Source organism: Protopterus annectens, chromosome 2.part0 (assembly GCF_019279795.1).
Source record: "Protopterus annectens isolate FY-2018-M chromosome 2.part0, PAN1.0, whole genome shotgun sequence".
Taxonomy (NCBI): Eukaryota; Metazoa; Chordata; order Ceratodontiformes; family Protopteridae; genus Protopterus; species Protopterus annectens.
The window spans coordinates 794,170,084-794,195,724 of NC_056728.1; positions in this window are offsets into that span (position 1 = coordinate 794,170,084).

The window sequence follows — 25,641 nt, forward strand, 5'->3', positions numbered from 1 at the left end:
GGCTTCCTGAATCCCAGGGCATGTTTTTTTTTTTTTTTTTTTTGGAATAAAGGATTGCCACTAGGGTCACACTTGCATTTGCTTTCTGAGTCATTCACAAGAGAAATCAGTTAATCAAAAATGTCTCTAATTCTGAATATACATATAATTATTACTATTATTGTTATTACTATTATTATTATTATTATTATTATTATAGGGTAGTTCTTTTTTTCAGAATTAATCTCTTTGCACAGAGATATCAAACATTTATTTTACTAGCTGCATTTTTGCATATGTTAATTTATAATTTTGATGTAACAAAATAATGTACATGACTTATAGAATACAAACACCAATGACCCAATTTGATTGTCAAAGCATATATTTAATGAGCTGCATTTTTTATTTCCTTTCTGGGTTTGTTTTTTTATTTTTCTTGTATTATGTCTATTTTTTAAATATTGTGCTGCTATTGTTTTTTAGATTTTATGTTAGACTGGGTGGAGTTTACACTGAGACTGCTGGATGGGGGTATTTTTTTGTGTAGTATTAGATTATTTCCCTTTTCTTTAGTGATAGGTGGACTGAGGCAGTAGAGTCTGAGGTGTGTATCATTAAAGTATAAATATAAAGGTTTATGGATTTCTACGTTCCAGTTTTGCAGCAGCACACCTTACTGTTCATGACTGAGTTTTCATTCTTTGAGAATGGTTGTGATGACACTGCACTTTGTGGCTACAATGAAAGAAGTACCTACATATTTGTAATATTACAGTGCAGAACAGTAACAGAGCAGTTTATCAACCTGGAGAGCACAATCATCTGACACTTCCTTCTGCCTATCAACTTCACACAGGCTGACAGTTTACAGGTTGTCATTATCACAGTTGTGCTAACCAAGATACTGTCTCCCTTAAAATAAAGACTGCTTGTAACTCCTCTAAAGACAGAATTGAAACTCCCTACCAGTTTGTGTCTGGTGTAGCTGACCTTTCACCCCATCCTTACTGTGGCTCTGTTATCATTCTCTCAAAAAGCTATTTTAAATTATTTCAATTGCAGCTGAAAGTACTTACTGTATTATTTTATGTATTTACCTACTTATCCTTTTGTTGATTGGGTTAGTCCCTCTAGCCATATGTCCTCTTTACTGGGGAATCCCAAAGTGGTACCCATACTTACTAGGAGAAATTTCATCAGGGCACTGTGGGATCTTTACATTCACCTGAACAACACAAACTGAGGCAGACATAACCTCAGCTGTAAACACATTGTTACATCCACCCATCCATCCATCCATCCATCCATCCATCCATCCATCCATCCATCCATCCATCCATCCATTCACACCCCCTTCCTCCAATTCTTTGTACAAGGGGACAGCATGTCATATCAACAGTAACAATTATCTTCAGTTAGTGTTCACACTTTCAGGTGACTAACTCCCCCATGGTTGTTCTTCCATAGCAGACATACACACACACACACACACACACACACACACACACACACACACACACACACACACACACACACACACACACACACACACACACACAAATCTATTCAATTTAGTGTGCACAATCCATCTACTGCATTGTTTTTGGACATGCAGACTTTGCACAGATGACACCCTAGCTGAGAACTGAACTGGAGAACTTTGTGCTGTGAGGTGACAATGCTAATCACTGCACCATCATGCCTCCCTTATAGGAGCATAAAATTAATGCTTAAATAAGAGGACACAAGATAAAGAGATTTGTGTGGAGGCATAAATGTTTCAAGTAAAAAAAAAAGAAGGCAAGACATTTCTAAAGAAATTGTGACCAGTCACATTATGCAATGGAAACAAATTAATTATGAAGCTAGGCTAGCATAAACATAGTTGAGAAGATCGTATTCTTCTTTCGATTGAATAATTGAATTTATGGAGTTAACAGGCAGAATAAAAAAAACTCTGAATTATTTTGAAAGCAGTAGCAGATAGGATTTGTAAAAAAGGATCAAAGGGAAGCATTGTAATTTTGGATATTTAAAAAGCATACCACAATTTTTGTCTTATTTACATATGGGATGATTAAAAAGGACATGGAGTTAGTACAAATATCCAAAAGCACATGGATAAAATTTTAATTAGTGGTTAGCACAGGGAAATATTCCTGTCAAAAACAAAGTAAAACATGGAAAAAGTGATTCGTACTCTCCAGTAAACAAGTTTCTTAAAGATAATGCATGGTAGAGTACAACCGGATTATCCTTTGATCACAGAAAGAACATGGTCATTGTTTATATTAGTAAAAGCTTGACTGAGGCAAGATGGCTGCTTACAGTATACAAGTAATATGGTAATACTAACATGAGGTAGCTGACATATTCAAGAAAGAGGTGGCAAATTTTTATACAAATAGATTAAAAATAATATAAGGAGAATATTGAAGGTTTTGGTGTGCAGAAAAATGTTGGAAGGTATTGTTTTTCAAAGTCATAATTAAGCCAACATGAACTAAGTTTATAAAAAGAAGTAATGTAACAGCAGTGGGATGTCCTCATGACAGTTTTGAAAGGTATAATTGCTTTGTACAGAATTTTTCAATTATCCTTTAAAAATATGTTTGATGATCTTGTTTTTTCTTGGAAAGCAGCCTATTCATGGTCAAGTTTCTCCTTTGCAGTAGAAATGGTAAAATAATTGCTGAATACATTTTTGGTACATTCTGCTGGATGAGGTTGAATCACATAAATTATTGGATAATACTCAATAAGAAGGAGAAAGACGGGGTGAGTTTGATAAATCCTGCTGTTTATTTGGCTTCACTGCATATATTTTAGGTGCTCAGAAGTATTTAATGTAAATCTTCTATTATAGGTCAGGTATTATCGAAATATGGGGAATTATACAAATGTATAAGGGAAAACAAAATGTTTTAAAGGCGCCGGGCTGGCAACTCGACACTGTAAAACTCCACTGCCAATCTTGAGCGGACAGGTAATCCGCTGTGGCGACCCCTAAACGCCGAAAAGCCGAAAGAAGAAGAAGAAAAAGAAAATGTTTTAAAGTAAAAATAATAAGGAAACAGATAGACATTTGAACAAAATAAGATTATGGAGGTTACACAGTGATGAAACACATCAGTGATGTGCTATTATTATATGGAAATACTATTTTACATTATTAGAGTAGAGTGATGTTCATATGGACATTAAATTAGCTAAAATGCAAAGGTTGGAAGAGTTCATAGGCATTTAAAAATACTAACATTTTTGCTGTGTCTTTTGTTGAACAAATTACATGTAAAAAATAGCAGGTTATATGAAGTATATAATGAAATACAATGTCATTTGCAACTAGACAAAACCACAGAGCAATTTTTTATAATGCAAATGTATTTCTTCTTTTTGCATAGCAATCTTGATAATATATGTGAGAAATATGTACATACAGTAAATATCAATATATTATCTGGGAAGTATACTATTATGGATGGAGGAGTGAGTGACTGGATAGATAAAGTAATCTCTTTAAATGTTTTCTTTGTTTGGAAAATCAGACTAGAGAAAGTATGTTTAATCAAATATGCAATGTTGAAAATGCTTTAAAGAAATTGCAAAAGTGTTTATGGCACAATGAGTTGTAGTTTTAATATTTAATCCTTGAAGGTTAAGGATAATACATTTATGTTGTATTTGTTTTACGCATAATGCACACATTATGAGCCCAATTCCAAAAGACTTAATCTCATTGTAAGTGATCACTTATACTCAGAGCAGGCTGAGAGTTTTGGAATCTGATCATATGTAAACTTGTTTCTAGATAGGTCTTACACCTAAGTAAGTCACTTACATTAAGAGCAAGTCTTTTGGAATTAGGGAAGACTTACACTGAGAACAACCCTTGGAATATGGCCCTATGTGTGTATAAAAAATGAGAACCTGACAAATTACTGTATAGTTGTATACTGAAAGATGAAATACTAAATGTACAATTCTTTTTTTTTTTGTAACATCTTTTTATTAGTTTTGAATATTTTACAAACTAACACACATACAAAACAGAAATGCATACCTAAAATCTACTACATGCTATATACCGTATAACTATATACAAATCTCATCTATACCCTAATAAGAAATTCTCTAGTGCATCCTTTGCAACATCACAGCAAAATATGATCAAATAATACTTTCCAGAATTCCTTATGTTCAGGCTGCTGGTTCAATGAATACAAAAAGTATTTGTGTGCACATAGCTGCTTTCTGGCTACTTGCTTGAATCCTTCCCATGATAAGGCCATCCTATTTTTCCAATTAAGAGTGATATAGTACTCCATCAACATAAACAGAGAAACGAGAATATGTATTTGCCCCTTATTTATCCCTGGAGGAGGGATATGGAGAAGAGTAAATTTCCATGATAAAGTTGTTTTCTCGTACCCCATTTTTTCTAGCTTAACCCTTAAAGCACACCAGAGCTTGTCTAAATGTACAATTCTGAAATGTCAAAATGTTGAAACTTTAAAATGTTGAACACATATCTATAAACAGCATTCATGCATTACATATGAACAATGTGTCTTAAAACTGACCGTCAGCAAACAATATCACTCACCTGTTAGACATAACATGGGTAGTACAGGGAGGGAGATAAGTCCATCTCTCAAAATTTGAAGTTAGGTACCAATTTTGATTCAACATTGTACATTCAGTTTGGTAGCAGAGCTGCTAATACTTCAGATAATTTTATAAATATTTATAAATATTTATTTTTTTTTCCTACATGTCACTGCTAACTTGATTGCTAATGTGAGCGGTTGGGCTGGAGATGATTTCATTCTTTTTTGTCTTTGAGGTGCAAAATGATTAAATATGTTTAGGAAGGCAGAATTTAAGAGCATAAAGGTTAGCTATTTTATTTTGAACCAGTAAACAGTCCTTACAGCTTGTAAGAATTTATTTTTATTAAAGATGGGAAACTTTCTCACATACTTATAGACAGGAAGTTTCTAAAGGGTATGGGTAGCATAATTTGGGTTATGGTCAATTAGTGTATCAGGTAGTACTTTTTGAGTTATGTTAATAGGGTCCATTGTAAAGATCATTCATGAACTGGTAATCTAAGAAGTAATACAAAAACTGGTTTATTAAACTTTAAAAGTTAAAGAACAAACTATTTAGAAATATTAACTTATTCCAATAAGTCAAAAGGACTAGTGAAAAGAATAAACCAAAATTTTTCCCTGTGATCCACTTACTTTGGCTCCCCTGGCTGAGGCATGGGGGCCCAGCACATTTGAGCCACAGCTGGTGGTGCCCCTCTGCTGCCACTGCACTACCTGCTCCATCAGGTAGTTCTGCCCCACAAGCTGTGGGTGGTGCCCCAGGGAGTTATTTTGTCACCCAAGACCCACTGCCAGGTATGGTGTGTAGGCTTGTGCGCCAAACTGTTGGTGCACACCTACTCCAGATGGAGAGCATGCTGTCCATCCTGGTGGGGCAGTCTGTTCCCAGTTGCCGGCATTGGCCACTTCCTCCACAGAAGCAGTGAAGGTGCAGTGCTGACAGTCCCATGGGTGAGGACTTCAGTCACACTGCTACAGTATCTGATGTCCATAGGACTGGGAATTCACATCACCCTCCCCAACCAAGGTGTTCACCACCCTTCTTGGGTCCAACACCAACCCTGTCTGCTGTCTTGTTTGTCTTGTATGTTTGCAAAAGCTTCCTCGCCTTCCCAACTTATCTTCCCCACACATACCTATGTCTCTTCCCCAACATTCCACTCTCTCCTTAAAAAAAGGGCACCTGTCCCAAAAATAAAAATCATCCCATACATTGCTTGCCATTTCACACACGTGTCCACTGGTCACACTCAGTTTGGGCCAGTTGGCTTGATGATGCAGTTTTGTTGCTGTCACACCTTTCTCTGTGGGTGTCAGACCAAACTCAGCTAAAAAAATTGTTAAAGTGCACAGTTGTTGCCATTGAGGAAATGGATAGCTATGTTTATTTCCTACACCCTTGCTGCACATAGCTACCTGTTGTACCCCATTTCACCACTGTCCTATCTCACCAATTTTCTTTTCTTTAAAGAATTTTTGCTTGATGATGTGCGAAATGGTAATATATTAATATATGTATTTGAAGGGTCTATATTATATTATCGCACGCTTACAAAAGCGAATGATAAATAATCGACCCCATGTAAGCGAAAGCTTACAACATCGAAAAAAAAACAACTTTAAAACATTACATAATGTGGGGGGGTTTCCCCCCTACACCCCCCTACTTAAATATACCAACTCCAAGATCGCACTACAGTGCTGAAAATGGCAAAGTAATGAAAGCGGCCAAGTGAATTCTTTCCCAGGGAAAGAATTTGCTGAAAAGCCACTTCGCTATTTTGCCTTTTTGTTCTTTTCGGTTCAATCAAGACGCATTCAACAAACTGCGTCTGCGATCTGGTAATAGGAACCCGTATTTGAAAACATAATAATCACATTCAAAAAGTAAACCTGTGCCCTATTTTTAACCCAGTAGCATTTCACTTGAAAAGCAGTGCATCAACCCACCAAACCACACATCCAACTAATTAGCAGAGATGTTTTAAACAAAACATTGTAATTGTCATTTTCTCATCATTATGCATGTTTACCCATTGTTGCACATGGCACCTCATAGCGCAAATTTGCTAAGAGATTAATGGAAAAATAGAAGTTTAACTGGGAATCTGGTAGGAAAATGCATCACTATAAAGCCATACACATAATAATAGATGTAAGTAAGGTATGTAACAGCAGGTAAGTGTTCAATTATATTTCTAACATCTAAAAATGCACCTGCTAAAAGATTAATGGAAAAATAGGAGTTTAACTGGTGCTCTGGTAGAGAAAAACATCACTTTAAAGCCATTCACATAATAATAGATGCAAGTAAGGTATGTAACAGCAGGTAAGTGTGCAATTATATCTACCATATTTAAAAATACACCTGCAGAAACAGTGAATCAGTAGCTCAACCTTTTAAATGCTTTCAAATCATTAATTTTTGGTCCACATGGTCCTGGGTGGAAATACAGCTGTGTCTACTTTTATAATTCATATATGTGTACATCACCATTATAAATTATGACATATATGACTGTCTCATCACCTATTTGTTCACCCAAAGCAGTACAGATGGAAAGTCTGCTTATCAATACTGGAAGTCAAAGGCCAACAGATAGGATCACATTTAAACTATTCTAATTACAAAACTAGAAAGTGCATAGAATGTCAGGTCATGCATTAGTATGAATTCACAGAGGATTTTGAAGTATGTAATTCAAATATGGCCCAGTAATATCAGACTGCAGCCCACAGTATTCTGCTACTGATATTACAGACAACCAGAGCTGCACAAGTAACATACACATATGGATGTCGTGCTAGAAGCAAGGTTTGCCAGCACATACGTTCCAGATGACTACCATGACATACAATGATTTGGCAGTTGACATAATAGTTAATGTAGCCCTAACTTGTTCTAGGGCACTCTAATGTTGCCTTTTACTCTGTTAATGATACCTTTGGCTAACATGCTTACCTTAAACACATACCTTAATTTTCAGTGGGATGGGTTCCCTCAATCTGGGTCTGGCTGTACACCAAGGCTGCCACAGGTGCCACATTTACCCTTAAGTGTTGTTGTCCTGCACATTTTGCAGCATCTCTGACTATGCCTATTGCCTGGAGCAGCAGCTTCAGCCTGTAGCACACACATCTGTATGTAAAAAGTAGTTGCTACAAACATTCTCTCTGTGCTGATGTAGCATCTTTACCACAGTAATTTCCACCCCAACATATCAGAAAGGGGGTGGAATCTACATTGAGGCCTTATATCTTGTTGAATAGTTGCATGGGATTGGCTGATTATACTGCAAATCAGCTGTGTATGCTGCATTTAGCATTCCAGAACCACAGACTAGTTCAGAAGCAATCACCTGCTAATGAGAACTATCTTAAAAAGGCAAACTCCTAGCTAAGGGAACCATTGTGTATAAGTTAGTTTGTATGCTTAACTCAAAACAGTACTTACATATCTGTATCTTTCAAAAGAGGAGTATTGTACTCCATCAGGTATGTAACCATTTTGTCTCCAACATGATGCATATATTTGAACATACTCAGGTGGAATGGGGATTACTTCAGTAAGCCTTTCTTAGAACTGTACTGATGACATGCCATTTATCTCCAGTTGTGTTAGACCTACAGAGGATGATGCAGACTACAGCAAGGGTATAATGCTGTGTGTTAACTAGGTACACAGGTCTCCTGGATACTTCCTTTATTAGCAGTTGTATTACTACACTGCTAGTTGGTTGGCACTGTTGTTTATACATATGTTATGGGGGTTCCTGCTATGGGTCACACTATAATGGACTCCTTTGTTGGGTGTCTGATCATATGTGAGTATCTGTCATGGCACAAACATGAGTAGGCCACTATTGCTACCATCCTAGTTGGTTTCATGCCCTTCATATGTTTGGCACACTGTTGAATATGAGATGCATAATACTCATAGCCTTCCTTTATTGCTGTCGCTCTACATACTGTACTTCCACATATGTGATCCTGACATGTGTTCTCATTTATTTGTATTTCAGGATATATCATACATGCCAGATGCTGGGCACCTGTCACTGAGGCAGAAAAAAACCTCATTACTGAGGTCTTCCTGAGACAACACTACCAAATCCTGCTGTCCAGAGGGTGGGAAAATAAACAAGAGCATGCAGCCTTGTGAGATGAACTGGTGAGTAACATTAATGTCGTGGGTCACCAGAATCGCACATATGAGCAGGTGCAACACTGTGCCATGGATATGATCCACTTGGCATGCAGACATGCAGCAAACATGGCCAGGGATTATCAGTTCACTGGTGGTGGGCCTGCAGCAAAACTTCCACTGTCAGCCACAGAAGAATTCCTGGTGAACCTTGCAACACAGAACAGCTCCCAGGCATCCATCATCAAATATGTTGTGGATGTGGGTGCCACCATTTCAAGCAAGCATCCAGGTATGCTTAGTTGGATCAGCATTGCAATACTGTGCCATTTAGTGTGTCAGGGTGTATATAGCTTTATGTGGGTGTCAGGTGTCTTATGGGGGGAAGTTAGCTGGAGTTTTAAGCTTATGGACAGATTGTGACCCACTAGCTGTTAACATAGCAGCTACTGTAAATGTGAGATATTTGGATGTATTACCACTGTTATACTGTAACATGTGGCGCTGCTGGCATTACCTCTCCCTCAAAATTTTTCAGGAGCATCAGGAATAGGAAGATGGCATGCTCCTGCTGCTGGTAAGCAAAAAACAGTATTGTTAGAGACGTATATTTATTTATTTAGCGTTTGTTTATCAGGAAAGTTCAAATAGGATAGAGGCTATTTTCAGCAGAGGCCTGGGGAGAAATTCTTCAGATGTATATCTTTGTAACATGGGAGGAAACCCACACAAATGCAGGGAGGATATGCAGACTCCACATAGAAGGCACTCCAGCCAAGAATCAAACCAGAGAACATCTTGTTGTTAAGTGACAATGCAAACCTCTATGTTACTGTGCCATCCAGATTTAGTTCAACATATTTGCTAAAATGTTATACCAGTCCTGCTGGCTGGATTGATGTACTGTCTGTATGATTGCCAAATGTACAGATATTTTCTGACTGTACACAGTTTAGAGTCATACCTATGCCTTGTAGGTGTGACTACAGTGATTTGACAGTATTTTCAGGACATTACAGATTGCCATAACTGTCAATTGTGCAGAGTTCTGCAGAATGTCAACAGTGTACATACTTTGTTTTGCTCATGAGATTCTTGTTTAAAGAACTTTTACTTCCAAGTAATTACAGATTTGGGTTATAAAATTCTGTAATCGTGACAGCAGTATATACAGCTTAATATATATTGCAACACAGTACTGCAGAACATAGTAGTGCAGATATTAATGTGATGATTTTCCCTTTTTATCTCAGGTGACCAGGGGGGTTGGCCTATGTCCCCTTCACAACCTGATGTCAGTGTCTCTTCAGACTCTGATGATGGTGGACAAAGTGAGGCACAGCTGGAGGTTGCAGGAGGTGAATCTGTCACAGAGATTTACATCCCTCATCCACACTCATTATTACCATACACAGCTAGTATGCCTATGGATACCCAGTCCCCTGTGGCCACAGATATTGGACAGTTGGAAGATGGGGACATTGAACAGGGAAGTGTGGCTACTGTGGCTTCAGTGACTGTTAACACTGGCCATAGCCAAACATTTGGTGAGGTTCTACACAGGCAGATTGCTAGGCTTGCTCGTAGGAGGCCTGCTGACCCTCCACCACCTGTTGCAGGTGTCCATCATGTGTCACTTTGGCATATGTTTAGGGCTATCATGGAGGCACAGGCATGATCAGAAAGGAACTCCTGATGAATGCTCAGGGTTATAGATGCAGTACAGCCTGAAATCCATGACTGCCTCCACTGTGTTGCTGATACCCTGGAATGGTTGACTGACACAACTGAGACACATTGGTCTTGGACAGATCGCACACTATCTGTCTTGGAATGCATGTTGCCTGTGATGGAACATCTGGTTGGAGTTGAGAATCGACCTCGTGGAAGTATGTCAGCAACCACATCTGCTGAGAGTCCACGTGGCCATGCACAATCATGCACCCATAGTGGCAGTACATCCAGCACTCCAGAAGGGAGTGTGCTGTCCACACTAAAATGTGGCAGGCCATGGGCATATGGTCTTAGACAGACATTCCCATGGAGGACACATTCCCAGCAGACAGCAGTCACCCTCAGGTAGTAGCCCAGCATCTGACCTCAGGCATGGAGGTGCCAGTGCAACTCCTGGCAGACTGAGTACTCATGTTTGGGGGGCAGAGACAATGAGCTTCATGGCACAAAGCTGTCCAATATACTGACACATAGGGCTAGCACTGAGCTTGGCTGTGCTCACACATAGACTCATACACCACTGTAACATTCAGGTCACCTACAGACACACACACCACAGTTCCATGGTCCATCTTCCCTGCTTCCCTTCCTGACTCACACACATGCTTGCCAACCTATTGGGTCAGCCTAGGCCTCCTGCACCACCACACAACACCCTATGCAAGTGATGATACCTGTGCCACAACCCTATTACCATTCTCATAGATGCAGGGAAATAAAGCTATGTGTCTGATGCATAGGGTGACTATCTACATTAATATGTATTTGTTTCAAACATTGTTGCTTTTGACACGCTACTTGTACCGGTCAGTTACATATATTGTATGTGACAATTTATAATGGGTATATCATAATAATTTGTTTATGTTATGATGAATGCTGTTGTAATGGCTGTGTAATCACACAATGAATGGTGTCTCATGGAAATATTTATGTGTCATTTTCAGGATTGTGTAGGACACACCTATGGGTACACATCTACAATCAACCCATCAACATCAGAGCACAGGACTGAATGTCAGCACAGAAGAAAAATGCCTCCAAAAAGGTAAAACAGTATAGGTTCATGGCTTCATAGGTTCATATGTGTTTAATAGGATAACAAACACAAGGGCTTCTTTAAGCCTAGCCATGCATTCCTAAACTCTGACAAGGTCCGATACCCTTGATATGTGTAAGCAGGGTTTTAGGAGCTGAAACATCTACAAGCTAGAACATAGGAGATGAACCATCTACTGTTTCCCTGTGTCCATTAAAGATGTTGGTCCTAAACCAGGTATGATTGTCCTGTTCCCCATCCAATTATATAACTTGCACTTGATTTGTGTTAGAGCAGAACTCTGATTCACATGGATGGAGAGCCTGCTCCATATAGGTTGTACAATCTGTGTTGCATACCTGTCTCTCCAGCATGTCCTATTTATGCCTCAGGCAAGGTGTAGGTCTGTAGAACAGGTAATTTTCATGCTAGTTTTTTCCTGGATATGCAGGAGGTACATAGTAAGGTCTAACACCACCCTGTATGGCAGGCATACACCTCCCCTCCAAAGCATGTAGGAGACAGAATACACATATAGGGCCTTGACATGGTCTGCATAGGACATGTTACATACACTGTGCAGTGGTTAAGCATGGAACCTCTATGGATGTTACAGTTGTTGGATGTGCCTGGTTAGTTACATACCAAAGGTGGTATTGCACTCAATGATAGGTCTGATGAATGCTGACTACAGTAGAACAATGAATTCCTTGGATTTACTTGCCATACCTTTGTTTAAAGGTTGTGCAACATAGAATGTGTTCCCCAGTATTCCAGATATGTGACAGTCAAAGGCTAGATCACTATCTATGTGCCCATAAGGCCCTGACTACTGGGTTAACTGTTGGAAATGTGCTGTCAATACGATAGTTACCAGGGGTGGATGACTTCAAAAGGATAGTATTGTGCATTTCTTGGCATTTATTGTTAGTCCACGGCTCTGACAACAACTATATGTCTGTGTCAGTGTGGGGTTCAATGACAGCATCTGCAAATTCTGTCAGCCAGAGACCACTGACAGTGGCCTTAACTTCAGACAAGTAAATGTCTAAAAGGAGCGGTCTGAGGAATGATTCATGAGGGAGTCCACTTGTGACTTGCCTGTTTGCAGAGGTGGAATCCCCAATGCTAACTTCCTTGCATCCTGTCTGTCAGCCACTTGGCTATCCACTGTCTGAAATACTAGTTTGTACCTAACCTCCAGAGTTTGTCAACAATGCCTGATGGCCTTATTGTCTCAAATACCTTGGCAGGCCATGGTAGGTGGAGTGAATCCCTTTTGTCTCATCTATTGCTTTGGTTAACACTTAAATAGGTCCACCAAGTAGGATAGGCATGATCTGCCCTTGACGAAACCAAACTGGGTTTGGTCCAGTGTCTGTAAGTGTACTAGATCTTTATTGATCATTTCCATGATAATTCTTTTAATGGCTTTATGTAGCAGACTACTGAGACTTATGGTGACAGTGCTTGTTACTGCATGCTAGTTGTCCTGTGTGCAACTCAGTATTAGAGTTAATTCCATGATGATTTCCAAGAAAAATGCCAGCCAAAGTGTCAAGAGTCTGTACAGAGCACTGCCAAACACTGGAGGGGAGACTAATACATGCATCCTGTAAAGTTAAGGATGGAGTATTTACACAGTTATTCTGAAGTTAGATACTAATCAAGCAGTGCTTACGGAAAACAATTACCTTGTGAAGAATGCTGAAAAGAGGGGGTGCCTGGGTACTACTACTACTGGTCTCACCATGGCCTCATTCTGCTGGGATACAAAGCTCCTATTCTTCTTCTCTTACCAGAAGAAAAATGTTAGCACCAAGCTCAAGATAAGAAGCAGGCCACAGCCTGTTTGTTGATCCACACATGTGTCCCACATGATCCAAGGCTCTGAAGGCTTGTTGCAGCCTTTTCCAGGTAGATGTTGTGATTATCAACCAGACCAGTTATTTGACTTTTGCATGTATTATAGGATTATAGGATTTGACTAGACCACTGACCTGATGGTCATTAGGAGTACACCTGCTGCGTCACAATATAATGTTCAATGTCAGGTGACATAGATGTCCAAGGTTGCTCTATCAAGCTCCACAGCAGCAGTGATCCATGTTAGGTGACAGTTTCACAGCAATTCATGCAGCCTGCCCTTCAACAGCGTAATGGTTGAGATCTGCATGATATGGATGTGAGGTCTACTGCAGAAAAGTGGCCACCTTTGAGCAATGTTTCTGTCCCTCCCTCATGTCCTAGGTATGTCATGCTGTACATTTATTTTCCTGGAAGACAAAACTGTGTTCCCACATCATTTTACACAATATCCATTTGCTGTCTGGTTGTTTGACGGGCATTGTAGACTTGCAAGGCCAAAGTAATGACTGCAAAGTTGAACAAGTTTTCTGTGCATGCACAGCCATTAACATCTTCACTGCAAAGATTGCCTAGAGAGAGAGAGTATATTTGAGGTTGGGAACCTCAAGGATGTAGCAGCATGACCCTTATTTTGCTATTGCAACCATGCCAAATAACCAGATTATGGTACATGCAAGTGCCACATGCCTGGCAAAGCAGCAAACTCAATATATCATGCTATGCCATATTGTCAGCTACTGTTTTACCTTAGGATCACACCATAAAGCTGATAACAAGTTACATTTAAGCATCCGTCAGGCCACTGCCTAACCATGGCCTGTTGTAACATATACACAAGCAATAATATATTGCTAATGGCATTATCACTGACTGTTGATGAGATGTGGACAGCATCCCCAACCCTCTACTCCTACTCCACACAAACTCAATGTGTAACAGATGTGACTGTGTTAAAAACCTTGAATCCATGCTCTCTAACACACCAGTCAGTACATATGACAATAAGTGGGTTGCTAACATGCACATCTCACCTCCTACTCCAACGAAAACCACATCACACATACCTACATGTGTGGAGGTCCTTACCAGAAACATACATAGACATCAGTTACATCACAAACACAAACACAAGCACACTACACATAGTCATACCTCTGCTGAGCACATTACATATAATAGCTCACATCACTGTCTCACCGGTCAAATCCTTAAGGCAAAACACAAAAATAAAACATATTAAACATAGGTGATTGCATCATGAGACACATTGGTGTCCCTCTCACCAGGCTAGATAAGAGAAAGGTCACGATCAGCTGTTTGTGAGCTGCCAGCATATGCCATATCACACATGCACTCAAGTTTGTCAGCAACAGATACTGTTATGACTACATCATAGTTCCTGTTGGTGTGTACGATTTGAGATTTACCTCTCTGGACTGTATGCAGAGACATGACTCAGCCCTTGACTATGTGTCTCAGGCAGGTATGCGCTTGAGCTTCAGCTGCATTTTACCTTCAGCAAAGATTATACCTCAATACAAACAGAAAATGATTGTCTTCAATAATTGGCTTGGTGTCTGGTGTCATTCTAAGGGGATCCACTATCTGTCAGCCTGGGATGACATGTTCAACAGACCTCTATGCTTTGCCAGAGATGGTCTTCATCTCTCACCCCTGGGATTTTGGTTACTGGCCAAGGATCTTGCCACCCCTATAGAGCACTTTTTAGGCAGTTTATCAAGAACAAAATTTCCATTAAGAAAACCCCATCTACAAACAAACTTAAGGTTATGCTGCTAAATGCTAGGTGTGTCAACATGAAACTGCACTCACTGGAAGCTGTCCCCACCTTGGAAGATGCAGACATTTGTGCAGTCACAGAGACATGATTCAAGGATGTAGAGAGCACCACAGTTATACCAGGTATACCTCCTTCCACACATTCAGACCTCAAATTGAATGCGTGCTAAGTAATGGAGGCAGTGTATAGATATTCATTAAGGATACATATACATCCAGATTGGTTAAACAGTATGATTCCCTGGAGACACTTCAGGTGTAATTGACTGTTTGTAGGGCACCTATTCAAGTCATTGCCAGCTACAGGAGCACCTCTGTGAATCATGACACCCACTCTCCTTATTTGGATCTTACTTGTGCTCAAACTCAATTGCCCAAAGGTTACTTGACTTCATTAACTTCAATGCCCTGGACCAGCTGGGTGACATCCCCAGAAGGGAAGCTAACATACTGGATTGGGTGCTAATATGGGGGACCACTGTAGCACCCCCACTCTGTGGTCCTCCCTGGTGAGATGACCAAAAATCAGTCTCATTCAGTGTAAGTATAAACTTCACACACACACACACACACACACACACACACACACACACACACACACACACACACACACACACACACACACACACACACAAACACACACACACAGATACCCTTGCAGCAAATAAACTGATACACTTCACCAAAGCAGATTATAACCTCCTATCAGATAGTATAAATATTTTCACTGCACCTCCCCCCTCAGATGGAACTGGCAACTATGCTGAGCTCTACACCTATGCTTTATACAAGCACCTGTATAACTGCATTGACTCAGCTGTACCTGATAGGTGCAAAGCAAGCTCCTCATGGAAGAGTAAACCTGCCTGGTGGACAACTATCATTAACAGGCTTTACAATAAAAGGAAGGCATTGCTGTCTAAGAGAAGGAGGAAGGTAGCCCCATAAACTGGAAACTCTCCCTCCTCAGCTTAAACAAGCAAATAAAAGTTGTTGTGAAGTCCTGCAAAACAAAGTATAGGTTAAAATTAGCCTCCTCCACAAAGGACAACCACATGACATTCTATAGTTACATGTGTAACCTAAAAGGAAAGGCCCATATTTGTGCTGAACTCATAGTTAATGTTACCACATACGCTGAGCCTGTACACATAGCTAACCTGTTGGCTGACAGGTTCTGTGAAAACTTCACCTCCCTGTCCCCACCACAGGTACCCCATGACATCCCTATGACCTGTCCCATACCTTGTATCTCTAAAGAGCAGGTCATAAATGGCCTCTCTAAGGACAAAAACATAGCATCTATGGGATCTGATAACATGCCAGGCTGCATCCTACATGGGATCGAACATGCATTAGTAACACCATTGGGAACTCTTTGCAATCATAGTGTAACCACCGGCTTCATCCCAGATGACTGGAAAACAGACACAGTTATTCCCTTGTGTAGAGGTGATGCATCCACTGTCCCCAGGAACTATATCCCTATTAGCCTGACTAGCCATATCTGCAAGGCCATGAAGCCAATCATTATGGAACTTATCAACAAAGATATAGGTAATCTCCAATCAGTTGACCCTACACAGTTTGGATTTGCCAAAGGGAGATCATACCTGTTAAACCAGATGGACTTCTTTGAGGTGGTCACCAAGGATCTGGATGAGGGGAAATCTGTTCATACAGCCACCTGGACTTAGCCAAGTCATTTGACACTATCCCCCACTCAGGTATCATTAACAAACGCATCCATCTAGTCATCAACCCTTACATCATTAGAGGGGTCACTAACTCGTTCACTGATAGAACACATATAGTCAAAATAGGGGAACCCACCTCCACTAGCAGAGCTGTAACCAATGGTGTTCCACAGGGTTCAGTCCTGGGTCCTCTGCTGTTTGAAATCTATTTCTCTAAAGTACAATTACAAATTAAATGTCTGTGCCTGACACAGTTTTTGATGTCTGCAAACTGGGAGTGGTCATAGAATCTCCAAATTATGTCAACATCCTACAAGAGAGTCTTACATAAGCAAATGATTAGTGCCAAATTCATGGCCTTAAACTTAATACAAATATGTGTATAATCATTCCTTTTGGTCAATGTTCCTGCTAACTAACACATCAATATCAACACCTTAAGAACATACTCAGGGGTGAGAGACCTAGGCTCACAGGTTGACAGTAACCTTACCTTTGATCACCATGTCTGCACAATGACAAGAAGGGCATTCTATCTTGCTCATGTCAAAAGTTAGGGCATTTTCTCCAGAAAAAGAAGTAGGTTTAACCTCCATGTACTCTCTCCTTATCATGCCAATAATTGAGTGCAATGGCCCTTTTGTTATGTACCTTTCCTAGCACCTGTGGCAGTTGGAGAGGCCACAAAGGCTCCTCACAAGAGAAATTCAAGTCTTCAGCATATGTCCTATGGGGATTATCTGAAATCACTTTAACTTTAGTCTGTGTCATACAGACTACTCAGAGGTGATCTCAGCCTTGCATACATGGCAATCTCTGACCTTGCTTTATTGGAAATATTGCATATCCATAAGTCAAATGGTACATGGGTTACTTGCTGTAAAGATCTTAACCTGGTATGTGATATTAATAAAACCTGCTGGAGGGAGAGATGTGTCTACCAGAGTTTAATCCACCTTTGGAACAGACTCCCACTTCATGACAAACAGAGCACCTCATTGGCCATCTTCAGATGCTCTCTATAAGATTGGATGAGTGACCATATTTTCACCACTGGGGTTTCACTGGTGTCCCTCTTGGACAGGGGCAATATGTGCTGATCGTGTAAATAAGGGTAAGAACTTGGTTAGGATTGTAAGGCCCCTAGGGCCATCAGCCTAGTAAATTCCAATGATCCTATAATCCTGTAGGCTGATGTAAAATGCTCAGTGTAACATTCACACACACCAACTTGGCTGCAGTGAGAATAGTACCACTACATATTTATGTTTACAGAACACTGCACAGCATACACATATGCCAAGTGGGCTGGAGTGAGATTAATACCTCTACCTATCTAGTCATACACATTATATATCACAGTACTTAACTTATGCACCACAGCTTAGGTCTAACATCGACTTGGCTTTATGTACTCTTATGGTAGATGACATCAGCATGCCTTCTGGAAGACACAAGTTTGGGGGCCTGCATCAACTGTTATTCCCAAAACACTGTAAAACCCTGACTGTTTCTAAGTCAGGGTGTGATTCACATTTGTTTTTTTAAAAAGACGCATATATATATATATATATATATATATATATATATATATATATATATATGAACACACCAAGTGGTCTGGAGTGAGATTAGAACCCCTACCTATCCAAGCTTGCAAACTATACATCACAATACTTAATACAAGCACCATAGCTTAAGTGTGACACTGACATGGCTTTAGGTAGCCTTATGGTAGATGATATCAACTGAACTTTTGGAGGACAAGAGCTTGGGGCCTGCATCAACTGCAAAGGCCAAAAATTGCAGAACCTTTGCAGTTTGGAAATCGTTGTGGGATTCATATTTGTTTTGTAGGAAAACACAAATACACAGCAAATAGTCTTACACACTACAGATCACAGTACTTAACACACACACCACAGCTTAAGTCTGATCTTAAAATGACTTTAGGTAGTCTTATGGTAGATAACATCAGCAGGCTTTGTGGAGGTCTGGAGTTTGAAGGCCTGCATCAACTGCAAGGTCCAGAAAATGCAGAAACATTGCAGTTTAGAATATACAGTTGTTTTTGAGAGAGGTGCATATATACACACATGAACACCAAGTGGGCTGGAGTAAGATTAAAACCTCTACCTATCCAGTCTTGTACACTACAGATCACAGGACTTAACACATATACCACAACTCAAGTCTGCTTTATGAATGACTTCAGGTGAACTAATCATAGAGGATATAAACAAGCTTGGTGTTTAACAGCATGTAAGGCCTGGAGAGTCACATTGCTTCTTACTGTCATCTGCATCTATTAGCCTAGCAGTCAGATAACTGTTTTTCATCCTAGCTGTGTGACAGTAGCCATTTTGGGTATATGTGTCTGTTTACATTTGGATGGGCAAGCCTGTGTCCAAAAACAATTTGCCCTGTCAATGAGTGAGTAAACAACATTATACATTACACATTTTCTTCAGTTTTTGATGTATGTGTGGTGATATCCAGCAGACATAGGTGGCTGTAGTGATTGTGGTTGCTGTTGCTGGAGTAGATGCAAACATATGGCTTCACAATATTTGCACATATTCATATACTGTGCCATATATTTTGAAGCTTTCCATATGCTGTCTTAGGGAGATGTGGTTTGCAGCAAGTCTACATGTTTGACTCATATTTATGTGTGTTTCACACAAAATTGTGGCTTGATGTCAAATGTGGCATCATTTACACATAACATGAGAGAAGACTGCCAGAAATCTGAACTTCAGATATCCCAATAGTCTTCTCAAAATGCAACAGATGTTATTTTATGCACTTCCACATTTTGTAAGTGCATTATCTGCTGTTGAGCCTTTATTTGTGGTCCTTTGTGCAACATTATATATAGGATCATAGGACTTTACTAGGCTACTGGCCCTGAGGCCTTTACAAGCCCAGCCAAGAATTTACCCCATGTTCCAAAAAGTCAGCACCCTATGTCATTGTCCATCAGGGACACAGGTAGAACCCAGGGGTGCATTTTCTGTTCCCCATCCAGTTATTCAGGTTGCGCTTAAAATGGCTTATTGAGCTACTCTACTTTACATGGAGAGGGATTCTATTTACAAAAGGGGGAGTCTCTGGAACACAAATCTGTCCCGCCAACAAGTCCTATTGATGTCACAGACCAGGTTGAGGTCACACGTGTGGGTTAATTGAGTGGAACTTGACTTGAGGATATGCAGCAGTCCCATCAGGGAGGGGACTGAGATTGCTTTGTATGCCAGACAGAGGTCACCTCTGAGGAGTCTGTAGGAGACTGAATAGAGGGACAGGGCTTTTAGCCTATCTGTGTAGGGTAGATGTTTTAGGCCCTGGATTCTCCAAGTGAGGAACCTCTTTGGTCTCTCCAGCTGCTGTATGTGCTTTGTGAGGTACATGCCAAAAGGGGCATTGTACTCAATAATCAGTCTTATAAGGGAAGAATACAGGGATATTATGACCACCTTGTCCCTGGATGAGATACCCTTACTAATGAGGTGCCCATGTAGAAAGCTTTCCACACAACAGAGGCAATATGGTGGTCAAAAGTCAGTTTGCTATCAACCTGGGTACCTAAGTCCTTCATGACTGGTTGCATGCTTAGTGCCTTATTATAAATGTGACAATTTATGGGGAAGTCATTCTCCCCAAAAGGGATGATGATGCATTTTTTTGGCATTCAGTTTGAGGCCATGTTTCTGGTACCAGTCATTTGTTTGGGTGAGACTCTCTTGGAGGATGTCCACATCACTAGGGGAATGGATGACAGCACCCAGCTTGCAGTAATCTACAAACTTGGTCAGCCATGGCCCACTAGATTTACCTGCACCTCTGAGAAGTATATCCCAAATAGCAGAGGCCCCAAGACCGATCCCTGGGGTACACCACTTGTTATGGGTCTACTACTTGAGGCAGATTCCCCTATTTTGATTAGGTGGGTTCTATCAGTGAGCCAGTTTGCTACACATCTGATAACATATGATTGATGCCTAGTTGAGAGAGTTTATCTATTATACCTGAGTAGGGAATAGTATCGAAAGCCTTGGCCAGGTCAAGTTAGGCGCCATCTTCCCCTCATCTATGGCCTTGGTGTCTGTCTCAAAGAAGTCGACCAAATTTAACAGGTATGACTTCCCCTTGACAAAACCAAACTGTGTGGGATCAAGTGTCTGGAGGTTGCCAATGTCCTTGTTGATGAGGTCTATGATAATCTGCTCCATGGCCTTGCACATCAGGCTAGTTAGGCTGATGGGTCTATAATTTCCTGGATCAGTGGAGGGTTCACATTCGTGCAAAGGGATGACAGTAGCTGTCATCCACTTGGCTGGGACAAAGCCGGTACTCATGCTTTGGTTGAACAGGGTGGCTAATGGTGCTGTAAGTTCCTGCTTGAGTTCATGTAGGATGCAGTCTGGGATGTTATCGGGTCCCATGGAGGCTGTATTTTTTGCCTTTAAGAGGGCAGTGATGACTTGCTCCCTAGAGATAAGGGGAGGGGGGCAGGTACTAGGGTTACCCTGTTTTACTGATGGGGGGACAGAGGAGTGAGGTTTTCACTGAACCTGTCTGCCAACAGGTTGGCTAGATCTACAGGCTTTGTGCATGTGATGTCCTTGACCACCATTTTTGAGCAGATCTGGGTGCTTCCCTTGAGACTGCGGACATATGTGAAGAAAGCCTTATGAGTGTCTTTAATAGATGCAGCCATTTTGGACTCAAAGTCTGCTTTGCAGGATTTAACTAGTGCTATTATTTGCTTGTTCAGGCTAAGGAGAGATTGCTTCCAATTTGGCACCTGCTCCATCTTTGTTCTAGACAGCAATTGTTTTCCTTTTATTATAGAGTTTATTTATTGTAGATGTCCACCAGACAGGTTTACTCTTCCTTAATGAGGTTGATTTTGCCCTATCTAGTAATCCTGATTCCACACAGCTATATAAATGCTCATATAGTACTTTGGTGTAGGCTTGGACATATGTGCCAGTCCCTGTGGAGGGGAAGGGGACTATGAAGCTGTGTATACCTTCCATCAGGAGGTTGTAATCAGCTTTGGAGAAGTTTTTTTTGTTTCACCCTAGCTGGGGGGGGGGGGGGGTCGGAAAGATGGTGACTTCGAAAGTGACTGCTTTGTGGTCGGATTTTTCCAGGGATGATGACACTGTAGGGATGCTGCAGTGGTTACTCGTGTTGGTTAATACCAAGTCAAGATATTTTCACCTCTTGTGGGAGTGTCAACCAACTGGTCCAAGGCATCTGCACTGATGAATTCAAGGAATCTCTGGGCATTTATGTATTGGCATGAATATTTCTTCCAATCTAGGGTTGGATAATTAATGTCAACTAGAATCAGGGTAAAGAGTTCAATCCTGATAGATTCGAAGAGGTTCAGATAGGGGGAATGGGCATCTTGAGTAAGAGTTGGAGGCCTGTAGCTAGCTATGATTTGACTAGGGATCTTGTCAATTGTTAACTGCACCTGGAGTATTTCCTGTGCATCATACTGCTTGGCCAGCCTAGAAGTGTGGATGTCCTTTATATATATTGCAACTCCACCTCCTTTTGTTTTGCTGCCTATGGCTTGGGGTCTGAATAAATTATAGGATGAGTAACCTGGTATGGCTGTGTTGCTCTCTGCAGCTCTGAACCAGGTTTCTATGACTGCACAAATGTCAGCTTCTTCCAGGGTTAAGAATGATTGAAATGAGTGCAGTTTCATGTTTAGACTCCTAGCGTTAACAGCATGACCTTTAATTTATGTTTTGATGAAACTTTCATGTTGGTATTTTTGACCTCATGGCATTGCCTAAAAAGGCACTATGGAGGAGGCAAGAACCTTCACCAGGAGCCTGAAGCCCAAGGGAGACAGATACAGGCCATCTCTGGCAAAGCATTGTGGCTTGTCAATCATGTTATCCAAGGCTTTCAGGTACTGGATCACCTTGGAATTACACCAGAAACATACCTCTCAACTGTACAGATTTTTGCAAAATGTCCAGAGTTTTGGCTCATATTTTTGGCCTGTTCCTCATACAATTTGTGTTTTTTAGAAAATGACTGGGATGATTTGAGGAATGACATCACTAAATAATGACATATATTTCAGTTTCAAAGTTCAAATCCTTCAGAAAATATATGTTAAAACAAACCCTGTTACTCTACCAACATTCTAAGTTTACAAGAGCAATATTTAAAATATAAATAGAAGCACACAATCCTCTCTAGGCACAAAACTGTCAGTGAAAAATCAGGAAAAGTAAATGTAAAAAAGCATCGACAGTACCACATCTAAGAGATTTATTAAAAGAAATTGAAGTAAAATAAAAATATTTTCTTAGAACTCACAGTACAAAGGTTAGCGCTTTCAGGGATCTACCCCTTTATCAGACAACTGATGAAAATCCCACAATTCCTTAAATACTTTAAAACAGTCACATGATAATTCAAAAATTACTAAAATCACTATTGATTTAAAATGAAACACGGTAGCCAATGCATCTACAAAAATAAAAATATTTACATCATATATCACAAATTCCCTATGCAAACTAATAGTTCTATTAAACCATATATAGAGAATATGAAAAAATGCATGTAGAAACTGCATGTGTAAGAAAAATATTCTACATGTTGATTAATACACAACATATATAAAAATACGAGTAAGTATGTGTACTTGTGCATATACCTTACTAAAAACATAAAAAGCATAATATAAAAATATTAAAATGTATAGTGGTGCATAAAAATATATATATAATAAATATAAATATATATAATCTATGTACCATTGAAAAAAATCAATGCTTCAATGGTCAAGCTTTTAAAAAAGGTTTAAGCGACACCATTTGATTCAAACCCGGGGGCCTGTCTGTGTTAAATCGTATAATCCATCTCTGTTCAGCAGCTTCTGTGTCATTAGATAAATTGCCTCACCTCTGTTTCTCTGACAGAATCTGTAGAACTAGACATTTATAATCATGTTCTGGTCCTGTGCTCATACTGTGCATAAAAATAGCACTACTTTCTTTACAGTTTTGAATATCTCTATGATGTTCATGGATCCTATCCTTCAGCCATCTATTGGCCTTACCTATATAGAATCTGTAACATGCTACACAATATGCAAATAGACCATGTCTGATGTTTTGCAGTCAGCATAAAAATTACTACTATAACTGAACTTCCTAGAAGGATGTGTGAAAGTCCTGCCGTTATGTATGTGCTTACAGGCTGCAAAATCCCTGCACATATATGTACCCAATCTGTCAGACCTACTAGTAGTATGTTCTGTTATTCCTGAAGGTGAAACTTGGCTTGGTCCCAATTACGCATTGTAGGCTGTCAGTCATGGAAAGAATGCCTCAATTTTTAGTGACAACATCACATACTACATTTATATTGCTTGCAAAAGTTAGTGGCATCCTGAGTGTATTATCAGTGCCTCTATACTTATGTGTAACCACATCACGGTCAATGATGTGACCATTCACTTCACCTGTAGTGCATGTGTCAAAATAAGGTCTGCATCTGCCCACCCTATTACTCCAGCCATCTAAGATACATCTATCTATAGTTCTTGCATCATAACCCCTGTCTAGAAATTCTAATTTAAGCTGGTGTAGTGCTGTCTGTAGTTCATCATCATCATTAAACAGTCGCATGATCCTATAGACTTGACCTTTAATGATGTTAACCTTCGTATGATTAGGATGCATACTGTTATTGTGTAGGAGCTTATTTATCTTGACATGTTTCCTAAATAAGCTAGTTTTTATGTGATTCAGGTCATCTCTCCTCACTTTGATAATAGAAAGTCAATTTCAGTGATGGAATACTGAGAGGTAAATCTAAGAAATCGAGTAGTGTTATTGAGATAAGTAAAACATGCATTCAGCTCTGACTCTGGACCACTCCACAGCAAAAAAATATCATCCACAAACCTGACGTACCAATCAATGTATCTACCATAAGTTCTGTTGGTTAATACATATGTGTGTTCCCATTGAAAAAAGAAAGGTTGGTGTAGTCTCTTAACACACTCTCACAATTAATTAGAAGTTGATGTAAACTCTTTTGGTAATAATCCTCAAATGACTGTGAACACTTTTAAAAAACCTAGTATATTTATTCCCCCGAGCAATGCGGTCATTGACACTTTTATTGATGTATGTGATAAAGAATTGAGGGAAATGCTGGATGTTCGTAACAATTTTAATTCTAACATTTTTCATAATTTAAGTAGAGATGAATATTATGCTATGATGGAATTAAAGCAAATGCACTCCATTGAGATAAGACCTGCAGAAAAGGGAGGGGGGGACTGTCATGATGGATAAGCAATTATATGTTGAACAAATGTTATGACTATTGAATGATGATTCCACCTATCAGACTATATCTAATAATGTTGTAAAAAGTGTTATCGACAAGGTTTCTTTTCTGATTTTTGACTTGTTAATTACTGGCATGATCAATGAAGAGTTGTTTGAGTATTTTTCGGTCAGTAATCCTACCATTCCTGAGATATATGGTTTACCCAAGATACACAAGAATTTGTTAGTGCCAACTATGTGTCCCATAGTCTCAGGTAAAGGATGGCTTACTGAACCGCTATCCATCTTTATTGTAAATAGTTTACATCCACTTCTAATTAATTGTGAGAGTGTGTTAAGAGACTCCAAGGTTTTTCTGGAAACTCTTAGGATGAAATGGGCAGAGATAGACACAGATCGCTGCTGTTTTCTA